We start from the raw sequence: 24,671 nt of genomic DNA on the forward strand, positions 1-24,671 counted from the left end.
TGCGATTGCTATGACTTATTCGCCTATATGGAAAATATTCGGTTAAGAAGGCGCTAAACGCAAGGACGTACAAATGATTGCATTTTTTTAAAGCTACGTTAAAAATTACACACACACACACACATACATACACACACTTTGCTTGGTTATTTACTATTTGAAGAGGTGGAATATTGTTCATATTTCAACCGCTTTTTATTAATGATCATCGATGTGACCAACATATACGATAATAATACTCCCGATGATGTTGATGATGGTTGTTGTCCTGATTTCTGTATTACTCCTGCTCCATGGGTATATTATATATCGAACTTGAAAACAGAAGCACTACCAGCAATAAAGCAGCTTTGAAAACAAATCGTACTTAGTCCATATCAATATATATGGACATCAAAATGAACGTCAAATGCTCTGTGCAACTGTATCGAAATGAACTATTACATGCTATTTTTTGTGGGTTTTTTTGGACAGTTTTAAACCGAAATAAGTAGTACTTCAAGGCTCTGTCTATGGTATAAATATGTTCATGTACACTTTTCCATTGTAACTTTAAGTGTATAGACTGCAAATGCGATGAAGCACATATCGAGGACGTCGAGTGGTAACATTGGAACAATGTTACTACTTCGGTCGAGAAGGATAACGACCTATATATGTATTACTGCCCACTACCATGTAGGATGTATCAAACTGTATATTGCTCAAGCGCTCATTGTCGATCGTGCTGGTGTGTGTGTACAAAAAAAATGGAATATAATAACTTTAACTGAAATATATACAATTAAATTATATATAAAAGTGATGTGGCACCTGGGAGTAAAACAAAAATGGAAGATACAAATTTCCGGATCGCTACTATCAGCAGCAATGGGATAGACAAAGCGAAAGCAGACAAAATAGCCAAAGAAACAAACTTTGATGTAATAATGATACAAGAAACACACTATGGAATTAAGCCAGAATTCAACATTTTAGTAGAAGACAAACTTAACGCAATAAAGATATGCAACAATTTTGCAAGTAATGATATTAGAGTTGGTTGCAACAATAATATTTTTAAAAAGCTGGGAAAGGTTTGAGGAGGGGGGGGATTTTTTAAGGGACGGTTGCTACATGTTAAAATGTTTAATTGGCATATTACAAATGTGTACATGCCAGCTAATAGAAATAAGAAACTAATGTTAAAGAAAACTTATATACCTATCTACAACAATATTCGATGGAAAATCTAATCATGGGGGAGATTTCAATTGGGTAACTATAAATTAAACCAGTCTAGTAGGATTGATAAATTTTACGGAAATTGTTATGATCCATTAATATATATTAATACTGCAATAACCAACCAAAAGCTATCAGACCATTTCATGCTCACTATTGACCTAAAAATGAAAAATATAGAAAAATGTGGGCCAGGACTATGGAAACTAAATAATAAGATTTTAAATGACAAAGAATATGTCGAAATAATAATTAAAAAAAGAAATTGAAACCTTCAAAAATGAAGAAATTATTAATATAATAATTGATTGGGATGTTTTAGAAAAACATAATAAAAGGAATAAATATTCAGTACTGAAATGGAGGGCGGAAAAAACTCCAGAAAAAAAGACAAACACGAACTCAAATTAGAACTAAGCAAAACAACAAACGACGATGGAGAAAGAAAAAAGAAACGATTGACAGACAAAATTAAAATCCTTGGAGAAGACGAAAATCAGGGGAGAATAATAAGGGCGGGAAAATTTACAGAGATCTACAACAAGGCAAAAAACGTATATAAGCGACAAGAATTTAGAAAAGGGGGTGAAACAATTTTAAACAATATCAAAATAAACAATGTAACCCATACTGTAAAAGAAGATATCCTAAATAATATTTCCCAATATTATAAAGAACTCTACACCACACACCACACAGTACATATACTTCAGCACAATCGACAGCTACTTAAAAAATGTCGACTGTGAGATGACATCAGCAGTGCATAGAGACCAATGTGATGATGTCATCTCAGATGAAGAAATCACATAAAGTATATCAACACTCACAAAAGTCACCAGGGAAAGATGGACTCACCGTGGAATTCTACCAAAAGTTCCACGGTGAACTGACGTCGATCTTAAACGCTTTGTATAATAATATAGTTTTAATTAAAAATAAAATGACTAAATCTATGAGGGAGGGAGTTATCACAATTATATACAAAGGGAAAGGGAATAGAGACGAGATTAAAAACTGGAGGCCTATATCACTTTTAAACACGGACTATAGCATTTTAAGTAGGATTTTAACAAATACAGTAAAGGGTAGGATAAACAAGATAATTAATGTAAATCAAACTTGTGGGGGAGGGATATACAAAACAATATTTTAAACATTAAAACTATAATTAACTACATAAATGAAACTGGTATGATGAGTGCTATGGTACTCTTCGACCAGGAGAAAGCTTTCGACTGATTTGAACAAAACTATATAACGAATGTTTTTAAAAAATTTGGTTTCGGACCCAATTTTCAAAATGGACCAAAATCCTACACACTGGGATAATTAAAGGGGAAATGCACGAAAGAATTTGAAATACAACGATCAATGATACAAGGATGTCCACTATCAATGCTAGAATACGTAATGGCAATAGAAATCCTACGTCACACGATAAGAAACAACCCAGATATACAAGCAGGGGCGTATTAACCATTAAGCAGACTAAGCACGTGCTTAGGACACCAGGGACAAAGGGGGCACCACAAAGTTGAGAAAAGGGTGAAAAGAATGAAAAAAAAAAAGAATGAAGATTTGTAAAAAAAATTGATAAAACTAGTGCAAATTAATCATAATGTTCTGTTTCTTGATCATGGTAAACCCTAGGGTTATCTTCCCAGGTGCACGTGGAAAAGAGGGGGACACCAAGATTTGTCAGTGCTTAGGGCACCAGTGAGCCTTAATCCGCCCCTGATTGTACAAGGCATACAAATACCAAACCTAAAAAGAATAATAAAAAAATACTCTAACATGCATATGATTGCAACAACTTTATAAGAGAGGGGAAATGCTATAAGCGTCGGGTTCCAAAATAAACCACAACAAGCACGAAATCTTAAAAATAGTTAACTGGAGGGGCAACCACCCTGAATTATCGCCCCCCCCCCCCACACACACACTTACTTACTTTGGTAATAAAAAAAGAAGCTGTAGAAAATTATGAACATATTATCAATAAAATAAGAGAAAAAGTGAAAATCTAGCCATGGCGCCATTGCGTAATATGGAGCGGGTCCAAGTGGCCAAGACTTATTTATACTCAAATATTAACTACATAATTAAATCCATAGATATGGATAATACAATTTTAAACAAAACAGACAACGAAATAATAGATTATATATGGAATCATAAAACGCATTATGTAAAAAAAGAGACATTATATAGGGCCAAAAGTAGAGGGGGCTTGGGGTTTCCGAGCCCCCTACTACTATAATTAACTAACATAATCAATAGATTAAAAAAATGCAATCAGACCCGGCTACAGCGTGAGAAGTACTGTACATCTACTGGTTCGGCTTCACCTTGAGAAACCGACCAGAGATATACAAAAATAACAAATTAATATTAAAACAATCGAAGTGCCACGCAAACATATGAGAACTAATTTTAAAATATAGAGACAAAACAGATTTATGCAAAATTTAATAAGTAAAAGTCACGCTTGGATTAGGGAGGAGGTAACCAAAAATATAAAATGTAGAGTAGAGCAGGACAACTGAGGGGGTAAATTGGACAAAAAATTGGAAAAATTGGGGAAAATAAGATCTGTCAAAACACAAAGTATAATTTTTAAATACCTGCACAACACCTGCCTAACAGGCGAAGAAACAATTAAACATCGTATGCTGAGGATAATGCCGAAATGCCGTTTATGTAAAACAGCGAACTTCACCAAACTACATACGATTGCCCAATGTCATAAAACTAAACATAATAGGATAAAGTTAAAAATGAAAATTTGCAAAAAATATAAGTATAACAAAAATAACATTTTATTCATAGATTTAGACTACGAAAACAAAATCGTTCTAAAATGTATAGAGCATATAGCAACTACGATGATATCCTGTGGACATGTGATAAAGATTTTTAAATAAGATACGTGGTAAAAATAAGAATATTAACCACAACAAGAACTCAATACGTCTTACGACGAATAGATACTTACCGTTAGGTTGATATAACGCAATTGATGTTGGAATTGGGGGAGGGAGGAATAGGTATTACAGACCGAAGAGTCGCGTAGCGCAATTGCGAGCTGATGCCATACACATACCCCCTCCTCGCACCCCACAACAGCCATATTTCAAAGAAAATTTCAAATTATATTTCAAATATTTCAAAGAAACTCATGTAACATTGTTTAAAGAGAAAAGGGAAGAAAGGAAGAAAGAAAAAAATAAAAGAATTTTGTAATTTTTTTTCTTCTTTCTCTGAAAGAAAATTCTAAAGACATATATAGGAAGGAATACAGGGAAAATATAAAGGGGAAGTAAATGGCGATGACATCATGGGGCTAAGTCACAGGGCTCAGTGAAGTGGACAGGCCCATCAAGAGTCTTTGAAAACACCCAATGTAGAACATAAACAGACAAAATTGAGACACAAATACATACTGTATAACACTTAGTTTAAAACCCTACTAACTTCTGCCGCACTGTATGGTTGACCACTATACAATAATGTGGTCTCATAAATAAGTTTGGATCTTTCAATAAAGCATAATCAGATAAACTAAATAAAGGAGGACTAACGCGACCCAGAAAAAACACATAGAGAATAAAAAAGCGTGAACCTTGGATCGAGCGTAACCTACCTATCAACATCTTTAAAAACTATTATGAGGAACGACACATATTATCACTCGAATAATAAAATAGGAAATTATTTTTTTTAAACAAAATCTAAATAGTACACCATTCCATCGTCAAAATTAGAAAACCATAAAACAAATTAAAAGATACAATATAACATCATAAAGGAAGAAATACAACTGGGAAAGGTATTTGATCTATACTTGCTATCTCAAACATAAAGAAAATATAGCATACACACAATCTAGCACCATTACATATAGCAAACACTGAGACCTAGGCGACATATAGCAAAGGTTACAAAATATTTCAAGGGAAGGAACTTCGAGCAAGGTGAGGGAAACCAGACTCGGTCGAACAACCCTTTAGAAAAAACTATGGAAACATAAATACCCCATCCAAAATTCTAAAAACTAAATATTTTATATAAAATTTTGTTTTAATAAAACGTAGAACACATCTGAGGGGGAAACACACAAACATAAAATACTTTCTATTTTTTTTGGAAATGGGGGCATCTGTCCGGTGCCCCCACCCCCCCCAACAAAAAGAAGTGTGTGTGTTTGTGTGTATTATTATACCCATTACATTACTTGCAAAATATATATGGTGCTGACATTTTCGGCAAGAGGGAGACCTACCGATATTCTGCATATAATTATTTTAATGTTTTTCAGAGCGAGAGTATTGGGGCCTGATCAGTTCGATATATTTCTCAACTGATACAGCGGGTATAATAGAGCCCCCCCCCCCCCCCCCCCCGAGTATGCCACAGAGAACTCGTGTAATATACGGTTTAATACAAAATACATGATCCTGGGCAGGAATATACAAATTTTGGTCGATATACATGATCGTTGGTATCTATTCAAACGAGGGCCATGAAATACATTAGCAAATTCCTACAGTATTTAAGGCAGGCGATTACGAATTATTTAAACCACGTGTTTCATCTGTCACAGATTTTATCATCATTTTGAAGTGGCTGCTTTATCTCGAGGAAAACGAGCGGTAAGTGTTATACAAAACAAAATCTTAATAGCAATTTCATCACTTTTGCGTCATTTGACTGTAAGAATAGTAATAAATAGAGGATAATTTCTTTTCCTACGTTAGGCCTAATACCTGGTATGTTTCTTAGTGTGGTACACAAAAAAAAAAAAAAAACAAAAAAAAAAACTCCAAAACAACACTAACAACATTTTAACAAAACCCACAAAACGAGTGCCGTGCCCAAGCCACGGGCTAAAATGCTTTTTTAATATTTGTTTTATTTATAGTATCAATCACAAATTGAAATATATACAGTATTAGCGTTGGAAAAGAAAGTTTTCTTTTTGTTATTTTTTTTTTCTCACCCTAGCGAAACACTTTCTGCAAATGACCTTAATAAAGGAAAATAATAAATTAACCTAAACCACTTTGAATGTCGACCGTATCTTTTATTTCCACGGCATCATGCGCGGAAGAATATACCAACTGAACCGGGATTTCAGACAGCAGATGAATTGAACTTGATTCATAGAACATCAATAGCAATTGTACAATCAAACAAATGCAACAATGAAAAGTGGAACTATGAAAAATCGAGAATGTTAGATTTGCGAAGGATTTATTCCGAATCATTGTCTGCTAATAGAGAATTCATGTCAGTTGCTGTGTCGGCGATGCCCACACAGCGCGCCGTCCAAATGTGAAGTTGCGTTGTGCTGAAAGACTAACACTGTGCCATAATTTATCTGATGGCATGTAAAGAAGCTGCCTAAATTATAGTATTTGAAAGTTTCTTCATTTTGTAAGAACTCAAGAAATTAATTCTGGTTTGAAAGACAAGATGACGGTAAAACTCAGAAGACGTAGCTGTACAGTACCGTTGGTGTTGGAGACATCATAATAAAGGTAACTGCATTAACTTCGCTTTTTGTTTGGTAATTTGTTGGAGATTATCTTTTGCTGATCTTCTTTGAGCTTGGAGTAACTTTTACATTCTGAACATTTTTATTTGCACTTGTCTGCTTAATATGTATTGCTGGGATATCATATAGAATATGAAGTCTGTATAATGGTACTATATTTTACATATTTGAATGATGAAAGACTGGTAAATGATATAATGATAAACTACAAAATGAATAATTTGCCCATTATCCCAAATATGTTAATTAAAACAAACACTGAATGTAAATTCAGATATAATGAGCAGTTGTAAGAAGTAAGAAATAACATTTTATCCATTGAACCTGTTATGTGTTATCATCATCAGTTTTAAAATAAACACATGGAGACAAGTTTGCTTAAATTCTAAAATTAACACACACACACACACACACACACACACACACACACACACACACACATATGGTATTTTAATCTATTACAGAAATGGTGACATTGATATATGCAGACCAATAGTTTTTCTTTTTCTACAGATATACATTAAAAAGCCTAATTCTGAGAGTTTCACCTACAGCATTCATGATGGGAAAGGGCCACTAATTAAGAGCTGACATATGTGGAAGAAACATACCATCCATGTTGAAAAGGGCTAGAGGTAATGTGAGAAAACATAATTTTTCAATCTGATTTAACATTATTGTTGCTATTTTATCTCAACTGGTCAAAAGGCTAAGTGGGTTTATGTAATGGTCCAGAGTGTGTTATTTATTTCACATCCCCTTCTGTCTTTCAACAGTAAGAAATTAGCTACTTTGGAGTCCATAGTTCTGATCAATGTGTTTATATAAAACTTGGTTTTGGGCTTAAATCAACATCTTGGATAAATCTAATAATGAGCAAAATCCAAGTATATACATGTGATCATGTATAAAATTAGTTGGGTTTTTTAACCAGCCTAAAAGCAATACTTCCACAATATAGACTAAAATCATTAAGTTGTCCTAGAAGTTTGATGAGTGTTAACCATTAATAATAATAAGGTGATCTTTCATCTGAGTATGTTACCACCGCATGCAATATTTATACATATAGTGCAGTTTTTACTAAACTTAGAATACATGCTTATATAAATGAGATCTAGATTGAAGAAGTGAACATGCATACAAATACATGAGGTTATAACCACTGCTGCTGATTCTAGTTTGATCATACTTGGCCACTGGGCTTATGTAGTCAAGTTTCACAATGATGCTTATTATGAGTGTGATAAAGGTATGGTAATGAAGTGACCTTGCATCTGATTGGCAGAGTTCCTTATGACTTGCACAACAGTGTTTATGATCCAATTTAGATCTGACTTGTTTAATTATTTGCTTGTATGTCTGAGGCTGTAAGCAAAATCTATGCATATAATGTGGTGGTTCTAGATCTCACTAGCCATTATTGCTACTGCTCTTAAAACTATTTCTCATTAATTTTATCAGACTTGGTAAATAGATTTATCTCATCAAGATATAGCAAAAGAGCAATTTTGTAAAAAAAAAATATTCATTCAAATTAAACTCAAATTCTGCATCTGATTGGTTGACCTTGCAAATACTATAAGGGCTCTATTTCTGACAAAAAGATTATTTTGATCTATTGTAGCAGAAATGCTTATATGATCAAAACATTGAACACATTTGATGACAAATAAGAAGTAGTTTTTCATGTAAAGTTGATAAACATTGATAAATCAGTTCATATCACTAAAAGCTTGGAATAGTTTGATTACATGCGAGACCATCACATATTAATCATTCTTTATTTAGAGAATTATTTTTGTCAGGATTTAGTAAAATATGTAAAATCAATATGGACTGGTTTTGTTATGTACAGCAACACTAGTTGTTTACTGAGTACTGAGGGAATTGGAGTAAGGCAAGGGTACATTGCAGTAGGTAACCTGGTTGACTTGATAACAGGATTTTAACACAAACATTTTTATCAGGAGTCTAGCATACTAACCATTGATTCACTGCAGATCCTGCCCCCATTAGTTACCTTTTAATACATAAAGCATTTGGGTTTTTTATGTCACAAATCCCATAGGGATTAAAATTAACATCATAGGTCTCACTGGATAGTTTCGTATTTTGACATCCCTCTAATTTTTAAGGTAGAAGGCATGAACCTAATTATCACAAGCCTAGCATTTATAAATTCACACGTAAGCTAAATCTATAATGTGGTTCAGATTTACTTTGAGTTAGGCATGGAAATAGGTTGGCTTGTTGGTGACTGCCTGTCACAGTTAGATGAGCATTGGAGATCATATGCATAACTTAGTCTGCAAATGAGCTGCTGACTTTTATTTGTGTCTGCTACAGAGGTAAATATAAAAAAAATCTAGATGGTAGAGGGGTGATGAAAAGTATGCTAATTTGTTATAGTACTACTGAACTTTATTCATGCATAAGGCATATACAGATTCTTTTAGTTGCCTTGTCACAGAAAAATATTGAAAATAGCTATTTCTAGTACAAAATGAATGTAAAATTTAGGAGATGGTGGCAGTGATGGTTCAGTATAGAAATCAATAGATGCATCAGGAATTAACCTGATTACTGCAGGCAAAATCTCACATGTATGCTTTCTACAAATATCATTAGTTTGTTTTTATTAGTATCTTCATTGTTGGATGAAAATTCACCAGATAAACTGTCCAGTGAGACCATAAAATACACAATTAGAAAATAAAATAAATTTATTCTAGAAAGAAATATTGCATGCAACTCTGTGACACAAATGAAAGTAATGAGAAAACACTTAAACAAATGGCTAACATTATTCATCTGGCTTATATAACTAACAGTTAGCCATTTCACTATGGAGTAGTCAGGTATATCTAGTATTGTAAGAACAGAACCTAAACAATAATCTCCAAACTTTTATCAAATCAATTGCATACTTAGGTTTGGAATGTATTACATGGGAATTATGTTCATTTTTAAAAATCAAAATGTACCTCCATCCTTTGACCCTACCAGAACCAAACTAAAAGCTCAAATTTGTGCAGCTGCTTTTGCTCATCACAAACATAATTGGGAGTATAACTGCTAACCTTACCCTCTAACACACATTTAAGATCTTTAGAGTTTTTAAATACAGCCTTCTAATTATACAAGTTTCATTACATTGGTCAATAATTAGTCATATGTGATGACACTTGTAACTAATCAAACCACAGCAACTGAGAGCAGACTAAGCACTGATATTTATATGGTACAGTGGCAATATACAGTCTGTCTGCTGCAACACATGAAACAAACTGAACAAATCTGAAAGCCATGAATTTGACTTTATTTATCTGTATGGTAGAACAGAACCTGAGTTGAAAAGCATTTAAAGAAAGACCTTGATATCAAACCTAATAATAACGGCAGGAGTTATATTATGGATAATTAACCATTCTCTCAGTTTCAAACTGGGCATTCCATCCCATGGGGTTCTAAATGTAAACCAAGTGTAACTGATATCCTAATGAACTGCAAAGACCATAGCAGCACAACAGCAGGGGACCAGATATGTCCAGATCCAGAAATCATAGACCAGTTTCAAACTGATAATGAGCCACATAAAAATTACACATCTGCTAGAACTTCTGTGATGAAGATAACTTAAATTGCATTATTATTAATCCTCCTCCTCACATTCATCATAACTGAGATGCATCATATATGTTTTATTGTAAAATAGTTTATGCAACATAATTCAGTGAAGACCTTTACTGCCAATTTACCAGTGAACCATTTGTTTCAATGAACATATTTTATGTTGTAACAAGGAGCATCATTTAAACATTATGATACACTTATCATACCTGTATATGAAATCTTAATATTAACACTTATACTTGCAATACTACTACTAATAAAAACGCCTGCATTGATAATGTGGTTATGTTCAATTGGACTTGTATCTAAATGATCACCAGCTGTATGAAAAGACTTATTTCAGTGTATAGATATTGGATGGAATACTAGTTACCACAATTGAATAGTCATGTGATAAATGATATATTATTTTAAACAATTTATATTTGCAGTGAAACATACTTTTACATTATCTTCCCTTAAATTTCATTTATAGAGCAGTATACTCTGCATTCATTAAATTACTGAAATGGTTAATAATACAACAACAAATACTGCAACTTCCAGAACCACAAAAATCAAAAGATATAAACAAAAACTTCCCTACATGTATCAACAGTTGTCACTTAATAGACAGAACTATGAAGATTTAGGACAGGATGTTAACAAATTAGGTATTCAAGTTAAAAAGAAAAAAATACCAAGTAAGCTTACTACCAAAAAATCAAACAATAACAGTGAATTTTAGTACATTCCCAGGGAACAGAATATATGATTTTTCTTAACTTGATCTGATGCATCTTAAATCTATAGAAAATGATTCATATTGTATGACTAAAATATTATGTAAACAAAAATTCCATCACTTTTTTCAGATGGAACATGCATACCCCAACCCATCCTTCTTGATCATAAAGTATACCAGCATTCCACTATAAGATGGGGAGCTGTAGTGGCTCAGTGGTTAGCTTTCTGGACCTGTGAAATAATGTAGGTTCAAATTCTACCATCGGACCAGCCTGGGTTAGCTACCATGGTGTGTCCTTGGGCAAGGCACTATACTTAAAGTGCCTTGGCACTAATAACTTACTTGTGTTGGTTTACCATAAAAGGCCAAACCAAACACAAAAAGCAACAACTTTAAAATATGAGTTTTGTCACTACTAAGTAAAGGAAAATCATACTGAAGAAATGTTTTTGTTAATACAGTTTAACGGATCTAAAAAATCTCTTTCCTCTGCAGGAGTTTAAAATGTTAAATTAAAAAGGTCATGGTACACATTGCTTTGTTCGTACACATCAGGCTCCGTAACCCATATCCAGCTAAAAATTTTAGTAGAGTCTGAATAAAAAATATTTTAATCTGGATGATAATATTCTTTCTCCATTCATATATTACACCACCAGGATTGATCCAAATAAGATTACATTTTACTATAACACTGAGGATGAGTATGCCTCTTAACAACTGACAAATGTGGAGAGAATGGAGTTAAACTGAACTTTGATTTCTTTTCAACCATAGCACTAGATGATCATTTATTATGAAAAAACCTGAATAAAGTTGGAGTTCATAACCATGACAGTCTTGATATAATATAAAGTCAATATATTATTGTTGTCTTGAGGTATAGTTCTGTATATTACAATCTCACACAAGATCAGGGTATATTTTAGTACCATACAGTTAATTCAGGATCGTATTAATACCTATTCTGGTGAATGAAAATTAAATAAGATTTACTATTTTGGAACCAGTTGCAATAAAGTTTACTGCACAAGAGAAAATATGACTTTACTGTAATATCTAAAATGTAAAATCTGCAAACAGAATACTTGCTTGACTTTACACTTCAACTATATCATAATATTTATTTGAAATGAATTTATACAAATGGCATTAAATTGGGTTTCAGGCTGGTAATGACAACGGTAGTAGTGAATGGGGACGGTCTAGGGACTAGGGGACTTCCATGTTAAAAAGGGTATATCCACTCTGGGGACTATGTACTTTAACATGAGAGAAAAAAAATATCCATTCTAGGGACAAGGGGAATTTAACATGGGAGAAAAAAAAAACTATTCACTCTAGGGACAAGGGAAAATGAACATGGGGAATAAATCGTGGGACTGTCTAGGGACTAGGAGAAATGGAACAGGGTCGGGACCCTTTTTTAATAATGTCCCGACCTGATGGGTCTATGAAAATGGAACAGGCGAAAATTGAAACAGGGAGGGGTCTCTATATTTTTATTACTTTTTTAAACAAAAAAATAAAAAAGGGGGTAGGCAATTGAAAGTCAAGATCTTTTCGAGAGATAGGAGTGGCCCTGAAAAGGGCCTTTGGTTTTCTTCTTCTTCTAATTTCTTCTATTTCTCCACCAGCTTCTTATTTTCTGTCCTACACTTTTTCTATTCTTTTCTTTCTTTTTTTCCTCCTTTTTCTTCTTTTTCTCTTCTTTCTGCTTCTCCTCCTCTTCTTTCTTCCTCTTCACATTTTCTTCTTCCTTTTCAATTTTTTCGTTCCATGCTCTCATCCTTATCCTTTCCTCTTCATCCTCCTTCTCCTCCTTTATTTCTTTCAACAGATCACTTATGATTTCCTTTAGTTTTATTAAATTGTTGATCTCCATCTTCACTCGATGGGGACTATAAGAATAGTGATCCTCGTTTAGGTTAACTAACATTTGCTCCATCATGCCCAAATTGTCCAGGACATCTTGCAATTTTTTTTTCATTTTATCAAGGTGGTTCGAAGCCATCTTCTTTTTTATTCTTTGTAGAATGGTGCGAATGACGAACGTTGTGGGTTCTTATACGGAAAGCGCGGACATGAAGGAAAACATCCCCCTAAGACCCAAAACTTATATTACATAGATCACTTAAAACATGCGGATGTGAAGGAAAACATCCCCTACTTTTCTCATTTCATATTATCTACTATTCACATACGTGAAGCAGCAATAAACAAAGCCCAATAATCTACTATCCACACAAACTTACTTGATCACTTACAAACACAAACACATACGCTCAGACTAGGAAAAAAGAGTCAGTGTTTATATTCACACTACTCTACATACACACATTGGCAAATGGATTACTATATCTTTTCTAGAGTATTGGGTAGCCCTGAAAAGGGCTGTTTGTTTTGAACTCCAGGGCACCTGGTTAATGGTTGCACCTCCCCGGCCTGGCACCGCAGACACATCTCCTACTCCAATCACCTTTCACTCTTTTTGCTGGGAGTGCAGAGGCGGAATGAGTGGCTTCAGAATCCCAATCTTCTGTCTCTGGGATTCTGAAATTTCCTTGTTGTGTCTGTGGTACAGCCATTCCTCACTCTTTTTCCTCCTCTTCTTTTTTTCTTCTCTCCTCCTCTTTCATCCTTCCTTCTTCCACTATAGCCTCTGCGGCCAGCTCATTCAGTATGAGCCTGGCATATCTCAGGTGCACATGAAGTTGAAGCAATTTCGCTAGCCTTCTGCTCATTTTGTAGTGTTGATCAATCAACAAGGGTAGCTAGACTGCCTAGCGCTTTTCAATTTATACTAAAAGCGCGGACGTGAAGGAAAACATCCCCTAAGACCCAAAACTTTATTACCTAGATCACTTTAAACGCGCGGACCTAAAAGAAACACTCACTCACTTTTTATACTACCCATCACTGTTCTAAAAAATTTTCATTAAACAAATAATATACTTTCCACATACCTAATGCAGTCAAATAAAACCCCAAATCTACTATTCCCACACTTCAAACAACAAAAAAACATTATCATAATCTACTATCCACACAAACTTACGTGAGCGCTTACAATCACACACACACACACACACACACATAAACATATACAATCACACCATAAATGAGTGAGTGTTTATATTCACACTACTCTACATACACACATTGGCAAATCGATTCTTATTTCTTTTCTAGAGATTGGGGTAGCCCTGAAAAGGGCTGTTTTTTTGCTTGCGTGAAGTTGAAGCTAGGGCGATCTTTTATATTCTAAGAATGCGACGTCCTCTGACGATAGGCTTTCTGACAATAGGTCTGCTTCTTCGGAAAGAGAAGAAGAACTCTTTGTTGTCAATACGACAATCGACAAAGCCTCTGTCAGGTTCAGGTTGCTGCTGCTGCTGTTGTTGCTGCTCTCTCTGCTGTTTCTGAAGTCTGTACTTCTCTGTCTATTCTTCTTTCTCCCTGTTCATTTCTTCTCTGAAGAGCTCTTCTATCAGGTCTTCAGTGACTTTTAACATTCTCACATTCTCTATCTCTTCCGGCTTCGGTATCAGACTGTGTCTGACCCTATGCAAATTCACATAGGCTTTGTTTAGCTTAGCTAGTCTGGAGCACATCTTCGTAGGAGGATGAGTCGATAGTGGATGGTTAGACTGGAAACTACCCCGGTTTTAATAGTCAAAGCGCGGACGTGAAGGAACACATCCCTGCACATTTTTCTAATCAGACCGTTCAATGAGTGTCATGGGAGGGATAGTAAGAAGACAAAGAGCATGAATCAAAATTCTTATAGCCAAACAAAAGACAAAGGCATTTTTTCTTTTAAACAACATTTTTTAAGATACCTGTTATTATTGTCAAGGAAAAGGACATTGGTCTCCAGATTGCCCAAAAAAGAAACAAGAGGAGTCAGAAGAAGAGAGGGATACTTCAGAGGAAGAAGAAGAAGAAGAGGAAGAAAACAGACAGGTGAAGAAAAAGAAACAGGAGAAGAAAAGAAGGGAAGAAAGTGAGGAGGAAGAGGAGGAAAAGACTGTGATGGTGAAGAAATTAAAAAAACAGAGAGAGTGAACAATGAGACAGAATAAGTCTATGAACTTTTTAAAGTGCTCTGTTGTGAATTGTGAATTGTAAATATTTATAAAAGAATAAATTAATTATAAAAGGTAAGTGTCTTTGGGTTTTGATTTTAAAATAAGAATCTACACTCACGCACACTCATACACAGACACGTACTATTGGGTAAAATGTTTTTTTTTTTAGTTATTGGCAATTAAAAGTCTATCTCTTTTCGAGAGACGTGGGTGGCCCTGAAAAGGGCCTTTTTTGGTGTAAGGGGTGAGTTTAAACAATCAACATTAACTGTCTTAAGCCTTTGCCACGGCCAAGGCCTACTTCTGGACTGCGTACTGTTGATGATGATTTGTTTGAAATCACTAAGGGTGGTACGGTAGGCTTAGTCACAGGGTTGAAGTGTTTAGCGCGGGAAGGTCGTATTCTCCTCGGCCGTAATAAAGAAGTCTGATACATTTGTTTCAGACTTCTTAACTCCGCTAAAATGTCTAACAGTACTGTGACCGTTTGATTTTGACACCCTTGTTTCTTTGCTGCTGCTTCTTCTTCTTCTCGTTTTTTTCTTACCTCTTCTTCTTGCTGCTGTTGCTGTAGGAGAAAAGCTTGTTCCGCTTCCTTTTGCTGTTGTATAAATTTCTCCAATTCTTCTTTCTGTCTCTGTCTAAAATTTTCCATGTGCGGTAATGAAGGAGAAGGTGACGAAAGTTCAGGAACAAATTCTTGCGAGGTAAAAAAATCCACAAAATCCCAATTCACCTCTTCTGAAAGTAAGTCCAGGTTCCCTTGGGTAGTCTCCACCGTCGGTGCACCCCAATTGATCGTTTTCTGAGTTTCTGTCTTGTTGAAAAACTGTCGCATAGATTGACTGCGCACAGGAGCTAGCGAATCTATATAGACTACGTGACGTCACAGACTGCTCTCTTCGGATTGGATGTGGGCTGACTGAATTTTGTAACACGTGTTTGGATTGGTCAACAAACTGAATCCGTTTCAATCCTTCCTCTCCCTATAAATATGTACAGTTCACTGCATTCCTTCATCTGTTACTGTGGACCGACGTACAATCTTCAACGCTTGTGTCTTCGATGATGTTCCGGATGGACATACCAATGTATGTCCGATCCAACTGGACAGTTATCCACAGGACAGACACCAGCCTGTGGATGCGAAGAATCTATGTGCAGCATCAAGGATGCCTCAAAAGAGTCTTAATCTATGGTCCTACAGTCAGGAGCAGCCTAAGGTCAAGAAGAAGATGTCACAGATGCCCTTTATGTTAACGGTATATTAACATAAAAACAAAGGCCCTTTTCAGGGCCATTCCTATCTCTAGAAAAGATCTTGACTTTCAATTGCCTACCCCTTTTTTATTTTTTTGTTTAAAAAAATAATAAAAAAATAGAGACCCCTCCTTGTTTCAATTTTCGCCTGTTCCATTTTCATAGACCCATCAGGTCGGGACCTTATTAAAATAGGGTCCCGACCCTGTTCCATTTCCCCATGTCCCTAGACAGTCCCATGATTTATTCCCCATGTTCAATTTCCCTTGTTCCTAGAGTGGATATTTTTTTTCTTCTCCCATGTTAAATTCCCTTTGTCCCTAGAATGGATATTTTTTTTTCCATGTTAAATTACATAGTCCCCAGAGTGGATATTTTTTTCTCCGATGTTAAATTTACATAGTCCCCAGAGTGGATATACCCTTTTTAACATGGAAGACCCCCAGTCCCTAGACCATCCCTATTCACTACTAACGGTCACACTGACTTAGACCCAGGGTGGGCAACCATGTCACCAATTACCACAAGTGGCAAATTGGCCATGTAAGTTTGGTTCAGTTGTGGCATGGTATGATGTTTTTCACTTCTCATTCACCACACATGTGGCTACATTGAAAAATAGTTTGCCCACCTCAGACTTAGACAACTAGTAAATTATGAAAGAAAAATGTCATTAAATTATGCTTTTCTGGATTGCTATATTAATAAATTATTGTTGAGATGAAGTTAGAATATTATGTCAGTGAAGATATCACTCACAGTGACTTTGACATTTTGAGCTTTTTATGAAGACATTGGAATTATGTGTATGAAGTGCTAGATTAAGTGTGTGTGTAATTTGGGTTTGTTACATTACAAAAAAATGTGATGTAATTTTAAAAAGTTACTAGTTTAAAAAAAAACTCAATCATATCATGGATTAAGTAATGATTAAATTGTATTGCAAAGATCAAATCAGCAAGGATAATACCCACAATGACTTGGGTATTCTATATCCCTAACAACATTTTTGGATCTATACTGTATAAGAAATTGAATCATGTATTGCAGCATAAGACAAATTTCTCAGGCATGGAATTAGAGTCTTAAATACAGAAAATCAGTACATACAAAATAAACGTGTTGGTATGTGAAGACAACACTACTTGACAATATAGCCAAGTTCTTATAACAAATGATATAACTATATGTAGTTCGCTTGTAAAATAAGTTAGGAATGAATATTAATTATATAATGTAGAATAGAGAAAAGCACATTAAATTCCACCAATAAATATTTTGTGCTTAAATAAAATCTTAAACAAAAATGTACAAGTCCAAAATATAGTTCTACAATGTAAGACATAGCACATGTTGTTTTTGTTTTAGTGCTATGTCTTACTACCCAAATAACGGCCATGTATATGAGTTCCAATGTCAATTGACATCGGAATGAGTAGTCCAAGTTTCAGGAATATCTCACACACTTTATCAGCCTATATCGACACTCTTCCACTAATTTATGTGTAATTAATATACTTACAGTACTGTCTTTATCCTGGTGGAGTGAAAATATGACACTAGCAAATGGACACATTTTCATGTTCCATTGACATACATTTGAATTTGTTGCAGTGCAACGGTAGTCGAGGTACACCAGAGCATGTTTAAGTAGGTTCATGTGGGGGATATGTTTCTTGAATGAAATGAAACCTTGCTTACAGTTCCAATAGGCAAAACATATTTTTATTTGTTTCATTAAAGAATAATGTTTCAGCTAAATCCGATTTTGGCATTCCTGACTTTCATCGCTTTCCAGCCAACTGAAATGTAGGCCAACAAAAGTTGAAAACAGGTCCGGTTCTTTTGTGAGAATTTGAATTTGTTAGAGAAAAGACATCAGGGTAAGTAAAGTCTGACAAAAACATTATAACTTTACTTTGTAGAAATGCATTGTTATTGGTTACCAGTTGTTTGTGATATTTCTGAAAATTTGACTTTCATTACACTGTTAGTCGACATCAAAACGCTCCACACAGCACCCTTCATTAGGCAGTAATACCCATCAGCCCCCCAACAAAAATATTGGGTGATGTGTCTTATGTTATCGGACTAGTCCAAAATATTGCTTAAGTTCCTAAACTATATACAGAACAGTAAAAAGCAACTTAAAGAAAATATATAACTTTTAAAAAACTCATAGTAATTGCAGTATTAGTTAGAAAGCTGCTGAGCTCTCTTCATGCATGCAGCCCACAACACCTTATATACTTATGACATATTGCATAAAAACCCCAGCTTGTTAGAACCTTTAAACAAACATGGGACTTAGTATCGCAAAAGTACATTTAGTAAATCTGCACAATAATTATATTTAAAAAAATATCAACTTAATAGTTTACACATTAGTACCTAATGATTATATAGCCAAGAAGTAAAAAAGTTGATTTCTCGTTGTACATGCCATGTTTACTGCTGCTGCTCATAGCAAGGGTTTGAAACCTGTGTTAAGCTATGCACTTTTACAGTATCATCGAGATACACCACATGACAAGATTAGTCAGCATGTGTTTGTATCAAGTGAAATAAAACAGAGAAAATCAAAACTTAAACACAGTGACATACAGAAACTTAATATTGGTATAAACACATTGAGTATATATTTATAAGTCTGAAATGGTTAATTAAAAATAGTTATTAGTCAAATTATCAAGGATGCCAGTTACTAGCTTTGACACTCCAGTTTTGTTAACTGAAAACATGTAGACTCAAGCCACATCTACACTGATAATTTCTGGCACTTTCAAGGCTGATATTGCCCTTTAATTAAAATCTGCAAACATTTTTGACAATTTTATCTGCACACATTGCTTTACATTTTATACACATCTGACTTGCCAGTATTTCTCCCAGCCATTGAGCTATCATTGGCAGAGGAGATCTTTTTGCAAAAAATATTTCCAGATCAAATCCTGTTTGGTGACTTGTAAATCGACATGGAATAGCACAACCCTAGCACAAATATTACTACACTACTTTGTGGAGACATTGAGGCTATGACATTGTAGCTACTCAACCTTCTGTCCTATGACCATTTTGAATTTTGCGCTAGATATGGCTATTACCAGATACCGGTGTCTAAAAAGTACATAGGTGCTTTCTGGAAAGATTTGCATGCAGTAAGATTGCAAATCAGATCCACAATATTTCCATCAATATGAACACAGATTGGGGTGGGGGTGCCATTGAAATATTTTCTAAATATTTAAACAGGTTTTCAATGAATTGTTGCTTTTTGTTTTTATTAGCAGGTATTTATACATTTATAAAATGAGTGTCCTCTATCACAATATGTATCAATCTCCCTGCAAAAAAGTTTCCCTTGTTCTTTTGCTCCCAAGTTACTCCCATTTTATTCTTGATAAAAGTAGCTACCCCTCCCCTTACATCTCCTTATAATCATTCACAATTATAACCCCATTTAATTTTTCCTCACATAAAGTTATTAGTTCTTTAGTCAACTTATTATGTGTTTCTTGTATGAAAATCATATCATAATTTGTCTTGTTGTTTAGTTTAATTATTTTTTCCCTATTTATTCAGTTTAAATTTGCTGAGGCTATATGGAAGTTTTTTATATCCATTTTCGCCTCTCCACCAGGTTGTCGCATTTTTGGTTATACATTAAGTATTATTGGTTTTAATTTAGAATTGAAATATCACCTAGGGATCAAATAGTAATTTATTAGTCAACATGTAGACCCACTCCATGACCTTCTTGAATCTGTAACCCAGAAATTCCGATTAACTATGCATCTTTTAAAATCATACAATACATTATATCGAATATGGTAATGTATACCTTAAAACAATACTGTATTTTAATCAAAGTTTCCAATTTTGCAAGAAGTTGTCCCGCACATACAAAATCATCTGCTACTCAATATGTAAACTTGTCGCTAGAACATAAATTCTCCAAAAAATTCCCCAGCATATAGTCTGTTTCAAAATTCTTTAGTAATTTTCCCCCATCAACAAGATGTAAACACATTGCATCCTATTTCATTGTTGTTTCTTTTCCACATAATAGCTTATTTTTTTTATAAAATGTTAAACTTTACTAATCTTTTTTCAAGATCACTTTAGTTTGCAAAAGTATATCTTGTAATTTATTGGCATTCTACATTGAATTTTGTAAACTAGCTATAAACCTGACCTAATTACCCAACTTAACTGCTGACAGAAACAGTCTACAGTCAATGTATTTCACTTCTATAGCTCGATGGATAAACATTACATCTTTTAAAGCTGTGCACAGAATAGGCCGACATATCACGAGTCAGGAAAACATGGGGGTGGTATCCCCTGTGTCCAAAATTAATATCATTTTGAATAGAATATTCTAGTGACAACTGTCTCTTTTCAAATAGTAAGCATTGCTTTATTTTATTTTCGTCAATCTGTCAAATTCGGTATGCATTTTGCTTTAATATTTGAGATGGAAACCTTAGGTGCATAGAAATGTGAGACAGCATTGTACATCATGGATGGTGTCCAGCATACTTTTATGATCATAAAACAAAATCCCATTGTTTTAGTTATGGCCACTGATTTTAAAAATATTAATCCAAGCTAAATATAATAATAATAGTATGAGGACTTTGTATAGCGCCTACTCTTTAGAAGCTCTAAGCGCTTTGCAACATTAGACAACATAAAAACATACACAATGATATGATTACAAAAACAAACACAATGAAATTAGAAAACATAAAAAACATGCTGAGAATATTTAAGGTAGTTAACATTATTAAGTCATTAAGTTTGTTTTTGCAGTCGGAATAAGTAGTTTTGAGAGCACTCTTGAATGGGATCACTGCGTCTTTGTGTCTAAGTTCAGTGGGCAATTCATTCCATGTTGCTGGGCCCTGGTATGCCAACGAATGCTGTCCATGTGACTTTGTTTTCGTAGTGAGAATAATGAGTATATGATTGTCGGAAGAGGAGTGTAAGTATCTTGCTGGTGTGTACACATAGGTGAGGTCGGATAGGTATGTTGGACTAGAGTCTGTCAGTGAAACGTAACACAGAGAACAAATGTTGTGCTTGATTCTGGATCGAATGGATAGCCAGTGTTGGGTACAGAGCAGCGGGGAGGTGTGCTCTGATTGTGGTACTCTAAGTATGATCCAAGCAGCTATGTTTTGAACTTTTTGAAGTCTCTGCAGTAGATATTAAGATGAACCAGACAGAACTGAGTTACCATAGTCCAGTCTTGAAAGTAGTAATGAACACACAAGTGTTTTAGTGGCATCAACTGAAAGATATCTGAGAATGGAGCTGATGTGTCTCAGCTCAAGATATGCAGCCTTGCACATGTTCATGACATGTTGGTGCAATGTGAGAGTACTGTCCAGAGTAACACCTAGGTTTTGTACTGATTGTGTGAATTTAATGTTGGTGTTGCTGATATTTGTTGTGCGAGGTATAGGATGTGAATGAGAATGTCGTTGTGTTGTAATCAGAATGGCCTCAGTTTTATCACCATTCATCTGCAGCTTGTTACAAGTCATCCATGATTTCACATCAGAAATGCACATCGTTACACCTTGGATGGTATCATCAACTTCAGTTGGGTGGCTAGATTTGTATATTTGGGTGTCATCACTGTACAATTGGTGAGACACTGGATGATGATCTATGACACTTGAGAGCAGCTGAGTGTATAGACTGTAGAGAACAGGTCCCAGAACAGACCCCTGTGGAACACCACAACATTGATCAACTGGGCTGGAGTCTAATCTATTTGCAGACACAATTTGTATCCTGTGGCAAGGGCGACATGCAGATTGTACATTGCTAAAAAGACTGTTTGAATTCAGACAAGATACAAGCTGGGATTGAACAACCTTTTCTAAGATTTTTTATATGAATTAGAGATTAGAAACCGGGCAGTAGTTCTTTAAATCATTATGGTGTAGTGTTAGTTTCTTCAGCAAAGGTTTTACAATGGGAGTTTTGAAAAATGATGGAAATTATGCTGATGAGAGAGAAGTATTAATAACATCAGTTAGTGAAGGCAATACTGGATCTAAGCACTCAAGCAGCAGTAATGTTGGAATTGGATCAAGTTCACATGACTTTGGTGCACTCCAGGATGATTACTTAAAAATGCATTTATTGGTAGTGAGAGACTAAATACATGACTTGATACTTGTGTTTAGCATTAATTGGAAAGCTGAAGATTAGTAACCTTTTGACATACATATCTTAATTGTACCATTTAATTTACAAAATTCAATGTAATTTGCATTGGTAAAATGTGTAGCACAAGAAAAGTCATTATGAATCAGAGATAAATCATATCTTTGTTTTGTCTGGAGCTTGACTAATTTATTGCACATTTCTGTACACTATTTTGTCTTTAATCCAGGATTATTCACTGCATTCGGATGCATTTCATGGTGAAAATTCACCAGCTGGATTTAAAAGTGGTGAATATTGCTAGCGATTGTTCTGCAAACCCTCTATGTCACACGGAGTCCGTGTATTCAAGGACTCAAACAGTATTTACAAGTTCTCATTGATATTTCAGATGAAAATGAAGAACTGAAAAAAAGATGAAAATCTCAAGTGGAAACCTTTCTGGTCAGCCATCTCATCCAAAACCTCCTGAAGTGGAGAGTATTTTGCAGACTCCAAGATTTCCTCTTATACTGCTGGTATGTTCTATTTAGTTTATCTGGTCTCTTTTTATCAATTGCTTTTATACCATGCCACAATTGGAAATTCCTTATCAAAAGTATGTATAAATTTCATCATTTTTCTGTCTGTTTAATAAGATGTGTTTAAGAGTACTTACTTACTCATGATGCTGTATATATGAGATTAGATGTTTTGTTAAAAAAGAATGCATTTTGTGATATATTGTATCACTGCCTTATATGCAGTGGTCATTGCAACCAATATGCATTTTGTTTACATGCCAAAAAATCCAGTCTGATTTCTTTGTTTATTTTTTACTGCAATTAAGGAGTAGTGATTATTTTTATACATAGCTGCATCCAGAAGGACAACACTATCACCATCCCCATCCACTCTGGAGTGGAGAATATAAAGATTTCTCTCTGCCAATTCCTCTGCAAGTAGTATGTATTGAGGATGGAAAAAAATGTACATTATAAAATAATGAAACAAATACTACAGGTGTTGACTTTTATATAATCTCTTATTTCATTTACAGCTCTCTAAATACGAGTAAGTCAATTATACACTATATTTATGAATTTAATTCTCATCTAAGGTAGTAGAACTGTTTTATGTTTGACAAAATGTTGGGTAATTTGTGGCCGTACACTAAAAACACATTTTGTAGCATTTAAAAATGCTTATGTTCAATGCACGTAAAACTCATTGGTTTGTTGTCACTTCAGTTGATAATAGTCTTGTCATCTTGTAGACATTTTGAATGTTAGTGTTCAATGCTAAGGTCATATACATTGATTCAAGATCAAAATTTGTTTGCAAAATGGAAGATTATGATATGAAAGCACAAGCTCTTGTAGCTTAGATATTGTTATTTCAGAACATTGTGAGATGTTAATTAATTAAATTATAGGTCATAAAACATACTGTTCAAGACTTATTTGTGCAAATAAACAATGAATTGTTTTTCATTGATGTGTCGACTGTTCATCATTAGATTGGTTTTTTTATTTTTCTTTCTGATGTATACCATTGTCTTGTGTAAGTCAGACGCCTAAACCATCTACATTGAATGCAGACTTTACAGACACCAGCAGTGAAACAACATATCCAGGGAATAAACAAAAAAAGGATTATAGGGAAAAGTTTTCATATAAACTGTACAAAAACCATGTATTTCATTCCATAAATATTTTTCATTGTTAAACCCATGTTCACTGTACAGATCTTTATAAGGAGTTTATAATAATGATCTTGATCTTTCAAAACTAATTTCATCACAAATCTCTTACAGATTTCCAGTTCAATGTACTTATGAAACTGGACACAAATATTGAGAATTTGTTGGAGCAGCTGGCCCTCCAAGTTCATACACAAGGCCCAGACAGAATATAGAGAAGAAATTCTTGCAATGCCATGTGATTCAGTGGAGGAACTAGAGGGCCTTTGCCAGAGGTTGGAGGAGAATCCCAAACTCTCCAAGAAGATG

General features: G+C 34.5%; 1 long non-coding RNA gene across 6 annotated transcripts in view; it reads left to right on the forward strand.

Annotated features, from left to right (window-relative positions):
• LOC149789907 (uncharacterized) overlaps window positions 1-24,671 on the forward strand; it is a 2,017,354-nt gene that overhangs the window by 332,019 nt on the left and 1,660,664 nt on the right. For 3 of the 6 annotated variants that reach the window (XR_016423761.1, XR_016423762.1, XR_016423760.1), the window contains exons 4-6: window positions 6,669-6,767; window positions 7,298-7,419; window positions 11,275-11,389. This is a non-coding gene — a long non-coding RNA (uncharacterized LOC149789907). Of the gene's footprint in view, window positions 1-6,668; window positions 6,768-7,297; window positions 7,420-11,274; window positions 11,390-23,072; window positions 23,200-23,532; window positions 23,626-24,307 lie in introns of those variants that run through there. The other 3 variants (XR_016423757.1, XR_016423759.1, XR_016423758.1) reach the window with 3 other exon arrangements.

This window comes from Sinohyriopsis cumingii, chromosome 10 (assembly GCF_028554795.1).
Source record: "Sinohyriopsis cumingii isolate HCF-2022 chromosome 10, ASM2855479v2, whole genome shotgun sequence".
NCBI classification, from domain to species: domain Eukaryota; kingdom Metazoa; phylum Mollusca; class Bivalvia; order Unionida; family Unionidae; genus Sinohyriopsis; species Sinohyriopsis cumingii.